General features: G+C 63.5%; 2 non-coding genes across 2 annotated transcripts; both read right to left on the minus strand.

Annotated features, from left to right (window-relative positions):
* Positions 1 to 3,531: 3,531 nt before the first annotated feature.
* Positions 3,532 to 3,650, minus strand: LOC142865247 (5S ribosomal RNA). The gene has a single exon (XR_012915550.1). It is a non-coding gene; the product is annotated as a 5S ribosomal RNA (ribosomal RNA).
* Positions 3,651 to 7,180: 3,530 nt separating this feature from the next.
* LOC142865248 (5S ribosomal RNA) lies at positions 7,181 to 7,299 on the minus strand. Its single transcript, XR_012915551.1, has one exon. It is a non-coding gene; the product is annotated as a 5S ribosomal RNA (ribosomal RNA).
* Positions 7,300 to 10,833: the final 3,534 nt, after the last annotated feature.

Here is a 10,833-nt window from a genome sequence, read left to right on the forward strand (position 1 = left end):
GGCGGAGGGCGCCCCTGCCCCGCTCAAGAAGCCGAGCCTCTCTGCGCTTCCCCGCCGCCTCCTCCCCCCGCCCCAGGCCCCGCGCCGGCGCTGACCCGCACCGGGCCGGGCCTGTTGAGTTCACCGGCCGGGTCCGGCGGGCTCCGAGGGACGGGGGTGACAGGCGGGGCGGGGCGGGGCGGGGCGGGCAGGGAGCGGCGGGCCGGGGTGGGGGGCTGTCTCTCTCTACACACACACACACACACACACACACACTCACACTCACACTCACACTCACTCACTCACACTCACACAAGATGCGCCTCCACGGCTGGACTCGCCAAGGTGGAGACCTTCCAGCCCCCTTCCTCTCCTCGCCTGGCCCACCCCCAGCTCGTGGCCGCCGCCGCCGCCGCCGATTGCGCACGCGCGGGTCGCCCGCCCTTTGACCCCAGGCAGGGGCCGCCCTCCCCGACAACCCCTTTCAGCTGCGCCCCCCACCCTGTGGGTGGGCTGCCGCCTATTCCCCCGGGCCCGGGCTGGGGCACAGCGCATGGGGGAGGGGAGCGAGTGTATGGGGCGTCTCTCTCTCTCTCTAGGGATGTGTCCCATGGGTGGGGTGGCGTGGTTTGTGGGGCGCTGAAGAAATCAGTCCCCTCCATCTCCTACCTCTGGAAAACGCCCAAGCCCTTGGAGAACTGCCGGCAACGCGACCGTGGGGGCCGGGACCCTCCTCTGTGTCCTCCTGTGGCCCAGTCCAAGGGGCCTGGGCCTGGCCGGGGCTGCATTGGACCCCGACCACCCTGGCGTGTGGACTCGCTAAAAATCGGCGATTAGATATTGGATTCCAGCTTCATTGAGGTCATTTCACTAATGAGTGCACCGGAAAGAGTTTCCTAATCCATCTGTGAGGGTGGCAACTGAAAGAGAATTTTAAAGCTGACAGAATAGGCGAGGAAAGGCATAGGAGATTTCCACACCCAGTAAGGAAGCCTTTCCCGAAATGGAAGAAAGAAACGAGCAAACAGAGACACCGGTAGCCCGCCAGGATCAGAGTCTGCCCCCGAGAGAAAGTACCCTGACCAGGTTCACCCGTGGGTGGGTGGCGAGCTAGCGGCATTCAGAAGAGCGAGGCCCGCAGTCTGTGCAGAAGACACCTGCACTCGGGTGTGTGTGGCGGCACGATTCACAAGCAGCTCCAGATGTTAAGCCAAGGAGAAGCCAGGGAGTTCCCAACGCCCCAGGTGTCCTCAGCCCACGACTGGCTGCTGGGGGAATGCGAAGCCCGGCTCCTTGTCTCAGAGCCCTTGTCTCAGAGCGGGACAACCAGGAGGTGTGACGTACACCCCGGGGTTCCCAGGAGGATCAGGCTGAAGCTGGGACTTGGCCTGAAAGTGTCCCCTCGCATGGCCACCCCCTTCCCCTTCCTGCTCCTCTACTCCTGGTGCCCCTCCATCCAGGGGCCAGACCTTAAAGAGTCACCCGCAAGAGAATCCTGGTCCCAAAGGAGCCTTCTGGGGGACCCGTGCTGAGAGAGGTTGTGGGCATGGCCCGCTGGGGCTCTGCCCGACCCAGGGCTGAGAGATGCAACCTCCCAGCTCTGGGTCCCTGCAGGGGAAGCATTGGCAAGCACAGGGCCAGTCCTCCAAAGGCCCAGGTGCAGGGAGCCCAGGCCAAGCAGCCTGTGGAAGAAGCCACCCCGGGAACACGACTGCAGGCCACGGCCCTTCCCACCTCCTCCTCCTCCTCCTCCTGCTCCTCCACCCCCCCCGACCTCCCACCCCCCACCCCACCCCCCGACATGGCGCAGGGCTCAGAGACACCTCAGACACTTGCTACCCAAAGTGCAAAGGGCATCAGTTGCTCCTCCAAACCCCCCCCCCTGCCCAGCAGACCGCGTTGTCCAGCCAGCCCCCGGGCCTCCCTGGGGTGCCCAGCACAAAAGTGCAGACAACCACCGGACCCTCAATCTCAGTTTTCGGATGTTTTTGCCACTCTAAGGACCCGCAGGCCAGCTGGGCCTTCTGGCAGGACAGAGAGCCCCGGAATCCGACGTGGAGAGCTGGGTGTACGTCCCCACGAGGAGGCGGTCCCCACCTCCGCGGCTCTCCCCTTGCGGGGGGGAAAAGCAGCCACGGGGCCTCAGAGAAGACACCAGGCTGGGCGCCCGCCCCACAGTGGGGGCACGTCCCCCGCAGGCCACTTAGCGCCGGCCGCCGGCCGGCGGACGGTTGGGTGGCGCGAGACGCTGCGGCCGCCCTGCTACCGGGTTCCTGGGAGGGCGTCCTGGAACCAGCGTCCACACCAAGCCCTTGGAAGGCCCAGGCGACGGAGGAGCCCCGTCAGGCAGGGGCCGAGGACGGTGACGGCCCGGGCGGGGAGGAGCGTGTCAGGCAGGGGCAGAGGACGGTGACAGGTGACAGGCCGGGCGGGAAGGAGTCAGTCAGGCAGGGGCCGAGGAGGAGACGGGCTGGGTAAGGGTTAGGGTTAGAGTCAGGGCACAAGTCACAATCGCAAAGACCTGGAAGCGACCCGAGTGCCCATCGACCCACGAGTGCGTAAATGAAATGTGGCGCGTGGACACCACGGAGTGCTATTCAGCTAGGAGGAGCAGCGGTGAGAGGGCACCTCTCGTGGTTCTCCTGGCCAGAGCTGGAACCCGTTCCAGTAAGCCAGGTAGCCCAAGAATGGACACACGAGCACCACGTGCTCGCGCTCACCAGCAAATGGGTACGAACCGATGGACACCTAAGTGGACACAGAGGAATCACCTTCATCGGGTGGGTGTCGGGCGGGTGGGGGGAGGGGATGGGCATACACCTCCATTAGGAATGGGGTGGGTGCGCACCGACTGGGGGATGGGCGCACTTGAGGCTCTGACCGGAGGGGGGAGGCTGGGAGAGGGCAACGTACCCGACCTTAACATTGGTACCCCCACAATACGCTGGAACAACATCAGAGGTAAATGAATAAGAACACAGGGGGGAGGGGGGCACGGGCAACACATGTCACCTTAATACTTGGACCCCCATCATCTGCTTGAAAAGAGAGAGAAAAGAAAATGCAATCATAGAGATAAGAGACACTTTTTAAACATAATGAATCCGAAGAGAAAAGTAAAAGGAGGCCTGTGGAGCAGGTCTGGGTGTGACTCCGGATCCCCCAACATCAGGTGCCACCACCAAAGATTCCTACGTGTAGCCCATAGAACCCCAAAAGCAACGGGACGAGTTCTGGTCACATACTCCCTCAAAATGACATCCTGGCCTTCTTCTGGAACTCCCTCCCCTCTCAGACTCTCAAGGTTTCCTCCAGCGTGTCGGTTCCCACAGAGCAGACCTTTGGTCTGAGACCTGACAGTCCAGAAGCCACGCATGCTGCCGCGTGACGGCGGTGTCGCGGCTTGGGACAAGAGGAGGCCCCACGGTGCGGGCTGGGGCGCCAGGCACCGCGGCGGGCGCTGAGGGTGGGGGTGACCCCCACCCCGGGCCGCCGACTCGCTCCCAGAAAGGGGACAGAACAAGAGGCAAAACAAAAAAAAAAAAAAGAAGAAGCCTACGGCACCCGGTATTCCCAGGCGGTCTCCCATCCAAGTACTAACCAGGCCCGACCCTGCTTAGCTTCCGAGACCAGACGAGATCGGGCGCGTTCAGGGTGGTGTGGCCCTAGACGGCGGAGGGCGCCCCTGCCCCGCTCAAGAAGCCGAGCCTCTCTGCGCTTCCCCGCCGCCTCCTCCCCCCGCCCCAGGCCCCGCGCCGGCGCTGACCCGCACCGGGCCGGGCCTGTTGAGTTCACCGGCCGGGTCCGGCGGGCTCCGAGGGACGGGGGTGACAGGCGGGGCGGGGCGGGGCGGGGCGGGCAGGGAGCGGCGGGCCGGGGTGGGGGGCTGTCTCTCTCTACACACACACACACACACACACACACACTCACACTCACACTCACACTCACTCACTCACACTCACACAAGATGCGCCTCCACGGCTGGACTCGCCAAGGTGGAGACCTTCCAGCCCCCTTCCTCTCCTCGCCTGGCCCACCCCCAGCTCGTGGCCGCCGCCGCCGCCGCCGATTGCGCACGCGCGGGTCGCCCGCCCTTTGACCCCAGGCAGGGGCCGCCCTCCCCGACAACCCCTTTCAGCTGCGCCCCCCACCCTGTGGGTGGGCTGCCGCCTATTCCCCCGGGCCCGGGCTGGGGCACAGCGCATGGGGGAGGGGAGCGAGTGTATGGGGCGTCTCTCTCTCTCTCTAGGGATGTGTCCCATGGGTGGGGTGGCGTGGTTTGTGGGGCGCTGAAGAAATCAGTCCCCTCCATCTCCTACCTCTGGAAAACGCCCAAGCCCTTGGAGAACTGCCGGCAACGCGACCGTGGGGGCCGGGACCCTCCTCTGTGTCCTCCTGTGGCCCAGTCCAAGGGGCCTGGGCCTGGCCGGGGCTGCATTGGACCCCGACCACCCTGGCGTGTGGACTCGCTAAAAATCGGCGATTAGATATTGGATTCCAGCTTCATTGAGGTCATTTCACTAATGAGTGCACCGGAAAGAGTTTCCTAATCCATCTGTGAGGGTGGCAACTGAAAGAGAATTTTAAAGCTGACAGAATAGGCGAGGAAAGGCATAGGAGATTTCCACACCCAGTAAGGAAGCCTTTCCCGAAATGGAAGAAAGAAACGAGCAAACAGAAACACCGGTAGCCCGCCAGGATCAGAGTCTGCCCCCGAGAGAAAGTACCCTGACCAGGTTCACCCGTGGGTGGGTGGCGAGCTAGCGGCATTCAGAAGAGCGAGGCCCGCAGTCTGTGCAGAAGACACCTGCACTCGGGTGTGTGTGGCGGCACGATTCACAAGCAGCTCCAGATGTTAAGCCAAGGAGAAGCCAGGGAGTTCCCAACGCCCCAGGTGTCCTCAGCCCACGACTGGCTGCTGGGGGAATGCGAAGCCCGGCTCCTTGTCTCAGAGCCCTTGTCTCAGAGCGGGACAACCAGGAGGTGTGACGTACACCCCGGGGTTCCCAGGAGGATCAGGCTGAAGCTGGGACTTGGCCTGAAAGTGTCCCCTCGCATGGCCACCCCCTTCCCCTTCCTGCTCCTCTACTCCTGGTGCCCCTCCATCCAGGGGCCAGACCTTAAAGAGTCACCCGCAAGAGAATCCTGGTCCCAAAGGAGCCTTCTGGGGGACCCGTGCTGAGAGAGGTTGTGGGCATGGCCCGCTGGGGCTCTGCCCGACCCAGGGCTGAGAGATGCAACCTCCCAGCTCTGGGTCCCTGCAGGGGAAGCATTGGCAAGCACAGGGCCAGTCCTCCAAAGGCCCAGGTGCAGGGAGCCCAGGCCAAGCAGCCTGTGGAAGAAGCCACCCCGGGAACACGACTGCAGGCCACGGCCCTTCCCACCTCCTCCTCCTCCTCCTCCTGCTCCTCCACCCCCCCGACCTCCCACCCCCCACCCCACCCCCCGACATGGCGCAGGGCTCAGAGACACCTCAGACACTTGCTACCCAAAGTGCAAAGGGCATCAGTTGCTCCTCCAAACCCCCCCCCCTGCCCAGCAGACCGCGTTGTCCAGCCAGCCCCCGGGCCTCCCTGGGGTGCCCAGCACAAAAGTGCAGACAACCACCGGACCCTCAATCTCAGTTTTCGGATGTTTTTGCCACTCTAAGGACCCGCAGGCCAGCTGGGCCTTCTGGCAGGACAGAGAGCCCCGGAATCCGACGTGGAGAGCTGGGTGTACGTCCCCACGAGGAGGCGGTCCCCACCTCCGCGGCTCTCCCCTTGCGGGGGGGAAAAGCAGCCACGGGGCCTCAGAGAAGACACCAGGCTGGGCGCCCGCCCCACAGTGGGGGCACGTCCCCCGCAGGCCACTTAGCGCCGGCCGCCGGCCGGCGGACGGTTGGGTGGCGCGAGACGCTGCGGCCGCCCTGCTACCGGGTTCCTGGGAGGGCGTCCTGGAACCAGCGTCCACACCAAGCCCTTGGAAGGCCCAGGCGACGGAGGAGCCCCGTCAGGCAGGGGCCGAGGACGGTGACGGCCCGGGCGGGGAGGAGCGTGTCAGGCAGGGGCAGAGGACGGTGACAGGTGACAGGCCGGGCGGGAAGGAGTCAGTCAGGCAGGGGCCGAGGAGGAGACGGGCTGGGTAAGGGTTAGGGTTAGAGTCAGGGCACAAGTCACAATCGCAAAGACCTGGAAGCGACCCGAGTGCCCATCGACCCACGAGTGCGTAAATGAAATGTGGCGCGTGGACACCACGGAGTGCTATTCAGCTAGGAGGAGCAGCGGTGAGAGGGCACCTCTCGTGGTTCTCCTGGCCAGAGCTGGAACCCGTTCCAGTAAGCCAGGTAGCCCAAGAATGGACACACGAGCACCACGTGCTCGCGCTCACCAGCAAATGGGTACGAACCGATGGACACCTAAGTGGACACAGAGGAATCACCTTCATCGGGTGGGTGTCGGGCGGGTGGGGGGAGGGGATGGGCATACACCTCCATTAGGAATGGGGTGGGTGCGCACCGACTGGGGGATGGGCGCACTTGAGGCTCTGACCGGAGGGGGGAGGCTGGGAGAGGGCAACGTACCCGACCTTAACATTGGTACCCCCACAATACGCTGGAACAACATCAGAGGTAAATGAATAAGAACACAGGGGGGAGGGGGGCACGGGCAACACATGTCACCTTAATACTTGGACTCCCATCATCTGCTTGAAAAGAGAGAGAAAAGAAAATGCAATCATAGAGATAAGAGACACTTTTTAAACATAATGAATCCGAAGAGAAAAGTAAAAGGAGGCCTGTGGAGCAGGTCTGGGTGTGACTCCGGATCCCCCAACATCAGGTGCCACCACCAAAGATTCCTACGTGTAGCCCATAGAACCCCAAAAGCAACGGGACGAGTTCTGGTCACATACTCCCTCAAAATGACATCCTGGCCTTCTTCTGGAACTCCCTCCCCTCTCAGACTCTCAAGGTTTCCTCCAGCGTGTCGGTTCCCACAGAGCAGACCTTTGGTCTGAGACCTGACAGTCCAGAAGCCACGCATGCTGCCGCGTGACGGCGGTGTCGCGGCTTGGGACAAGAGGAGGCCCCACGGTGCGGGCTGGGGCGCCAGGCACCGCGGCGGGCGCTGAGGGTGGGGGTGACCCCCACCCCGGGCCGCCGACTCGCTCCCAGAAAGGGGACAGAACAAGAGGCAAAACAAAAAAAAAAAAAAGAAGAAGCCTACGGCACCCGGTATTCCCAGGCGGTCTCCCATCCAAGTACTAACCAGGCCCGACCCTGCTTAGCTTCCGAGACCAGACGAGATCGGGCGCGTTCAGGGTGGTGTGGCCCTAGACGGCGGAGGGCGCCCCTGCCCCGCTCAAGAAGCCGAGCCTCTCTGCGCTTCCCCGCCGCCTCCTCCCCCCGCCCCAGGCCCCGCGCCGGCGCTGACCCGCACCGGGCCGGGCCTGTTGAGTTCACCGGCCGGGTCCGGCGGGCTCCGAGGGACGGGGGTGACAGGCGGGGCGGGGCGGGGCGGGGCGGGCAGGGAGCGGCGGGCCGGGGTGGGGGGCTGTCTCTCTCTACACACACACACACACACACACACACACTCACACTCACACTCACACTCACTCACTCACACTCACACAAGATGCGCCTCCACGGCTGGACTCGCCAAGGTGGAGACCTTCCAGCCCCCTTCCTCTCCTCGCCTGGCCCACCCCCAGCTCGTGGCCGCCGCCGCCGCCGCCGATTGCGCACGCGCGGGTCGCCCGCCCTTTGACCCCAGGCAGGGGCCGCCCTCCCCGACAACCCCTTTCAGCTGCGCCCCCCACCCTGTGGGTGGGCTGCCGCCTATTCCCCCGGGCCCGGGCTGGGGCACAGCTCATGGGGGAGGGGAGCGAGTGTATGGGGCGTCTCTCTCTCTCTCTAGGGATGTGTCCCATGGGTGGGGTGGCGTGGTTTGTGGGGCGCTGAAGAAATCAGTCCCCTCCATCTCCTACCTCTGGAAAACGCCCAAGCCCTTGGAGAACTGCCGGCAACGCGACCGTGGGGGCCGGGACCCTCCTCTGTGTCCTCCTGTGGCCCAGTCCAAGGGGCCTGGGCCTGGCCGGGGCTGCATTGGACCCCGACCACCCTGGCGTGTGGACTCGCTAAAAATCGGCGATTAGATATTGGATTCCAGCTTCATTGAGGTCATTTCACTAATGAGTGCACCGGAAAGAGTTTCCTAATCCATCTGTGAGGGTGGCAACTGAAAGAGAATTTTAAAGCTGACAGAATAGGCGAGGAAAGGCATAGGAGATTTCCACACCCAGTAAGGAAGCCTTTCCCGAAATGGAAGAAAGAAACGAGCAAACAGAGACACCGGTAGCCCGCCAGGATCAGAGTCTGCCCCCGAGAGAAAGTACCCTGACCAGGTTCACCCGTGGGTGCGTGGCGAGCTAGCGGCATTCAGAAGAGCGAGGCCCGCAGTCTGTGCAGAAGACACCTGCACTCGGGTGTGTGTGGCGGCACGATTCACAAGCAGCTCCAGATGTTAAGCCAAGGAGAAGCCAGGGAGTTCCCAACGCCCCAGGTGTCCTCAGCCCACGACTGGCTGCTGGGGGAATGCGAAGCCCGGCTCCTTGTCTCAGAGCCCTTGTCTCAGAGCGGGACAACCAGGAGGTGTGACGTACACCCCGGGGTTCCCAGGAGGATCAGGCTGAAGCTGGGACTTGGCCTGAAAGTGTCCCCTCGCATGGCCACCCCCTTCCCCTTCCTGCTCCTCTACTCCTGGTGCCCCTCCATCCAGGGGCCAGACCTTAAAGAGTCACCCGCAAGAGAATCCTGGTCCCAAAGGAGCCTTCTGGGGGACCCGTGCTGAGAGAGGTTGTGGGCATGGCCCGCTGGGGCTCTGCCCGACCCAGGGCTGAGAGATGCAACCTCCCAGCTCTGGGTCCCTGCAGGGGAAGCATTGGCAAGCACAGGGCCAGTCCTCCAAAGGCCCAGGTGCAGGGAGCCCAGGCCAAGCAGCCTGTGGAAGAAGCCACCCCGGGAACACGACTGCAGGCCACGGCCCTTCCCACCTCCTCCTCCTCCTCCTCCTGCTCCTCCACACCCCCCCCGACCTCCCACCCCCCACCCCACCCCCCGACATGGCGCAGGGCTCAGAGACACCTCAGACACTTGCTACCCAAAGTGCAAAGGGCATCAGTTGCTCCTCCAAACCCCCCCCCCCCGCCCAGCAGACCGCGTTGTCCAGCCAGCCCCCGGGCCTCCCTGGGGTGCCCAGCACAAAAGTGCAGACAACCACCGGACCCTCAATCTCAGTTTTCGGATGTTTTTGCCACTCTAAGGACCCGCAGGCCAGCTGGGCCTTCTGGCAGGACAGAGAGCCCCGGAATCCGACGTGGAGAGCTGGGTGTACGTCCCCACGAGGAGGCGGTCCCCACCTCCGCGGCTCTCCCCTTGCGGGGGGGAAAAGCAGCCACGGGGCCTCAGAGAAGACACCAGGCTGGGCGCCCGCCCCACAGTGGGGGCACGTCCCCCGCAGGCCACTTAGCGCCGGCCGCCGGCCGGCGGACGGTTGGGTGGCGCGAGACGCTGCGGCCGCCCTGCTACCGGGTTCCTGGGAGGGCGTCCTGGAACCAGCGTCCACACCAAGCCCTTGGAAGGCCCAGGCGACGGAGGAGCCCCGTCAGGCAGGGGCCGAGGACGGTGACGGCCCGGGCGGGGAGGAGCGTGTCAGGCAGGGGCAGAGGACGGTGACAGGTGACAGGCCGGGCGGGAAGGAGTCAGTCAGGCAGGGGCCGAGGAGGAGACGGGCTGGGTAAGGGTTAGGGTTAGAGTCAGGGCACAAGTCACAATCGCAAAGACCTGGAAGCGACCCGAGTGCCCATCGACCCACGAGTGCGTAAATGAAATGTGGCGCGTGGACACCACGGAGTGCTATTCAGCTAGGAGGAGCAGCGGTGAGAGGGCACCTCTCGTGGTTCTCCTGGCCAGAGCTGGAACCCGTTCCAGTAAGCCAGGTAGCCCAAGAATGGACACACGAGCACCACGTGCTCGCGCTCACCAGCAAATGGGTACGAACCGATGGACACCTAAGTGGACACAGAGGAATCACCTTCATCGGGTGGGTGTCGGGCGGGTGGGGGGAGGGGATGGGCATACACCTCCATTAGGAATGGGGTGGGTGCGCACCGACTGGGGGATGGGCGCACTTGAGGCTCTGACCGGAGGGGGGAGGCTGGGAGAGGGCAACGTACCCGACCTTAACATTGGTACCCCCACAATACGCTGGAACAACATCAGAGGTAAATGAATAAGAACACAGGGGGGAGGGGGGCACGGGCAACACATGTCACCTTAATACTTGGACTCCCATCATCTGCTTGAAAAGAGAGAGAAAAGAAAATGCAATCATAGAGATAAGAGACACTTTTTAAAAATAATGAATCCGAAGAGAAAAGTAAAAGGAGGCCTGTGGAGCAGGTCTGGGTGTGACTCCGGATCCCCCAACATCAGGTGCCACCACCAAAGATTCCTACGTGTAGCCCATAGAACCCCAAAAGCAACGGGACGAGTTCTGGTCACATACTCCCTCAAAATGACATCCTGGCCTTCTTCTGGAACTCCCTCCCCTCTCAGACTCTCAAGGTTTCCTCCAGCGTGTCGGTTCCCACAGAGCAGACCTTTGGTCTGAGACCTGACAGTCCAGAAGCCACGCATGCTGCCGCGTGACGGCGGTGTCGCGGCTTGGGACAAGAGGAGGCCCCACGGTGCGGGCTGGGGCGCCAGGCACCGCGGCGGGCGCTGAGGGTGGGGGTGACCCCCACCCCGGGCCGCCGACTCGCTCCCAGAAAGGGGACAGAACAAGAGGCAAAACAAAAAAAAAAAAAAGAAGA

This window comes from Microcebus murinus, chromosome 28 (assembly GCF_040939455.1).
Source record: "Microcebus murinus isolate Inina chromosome 28, M.murinus_Inina_mat1.0, whole genome shotgun sequence".
NCBI classification, from domain to species: Eukaryota; Metazoa; Chordata; class Mammalia; order Primates; family Cheirogaleidae; genus Microcebus; species Microcebus murinus.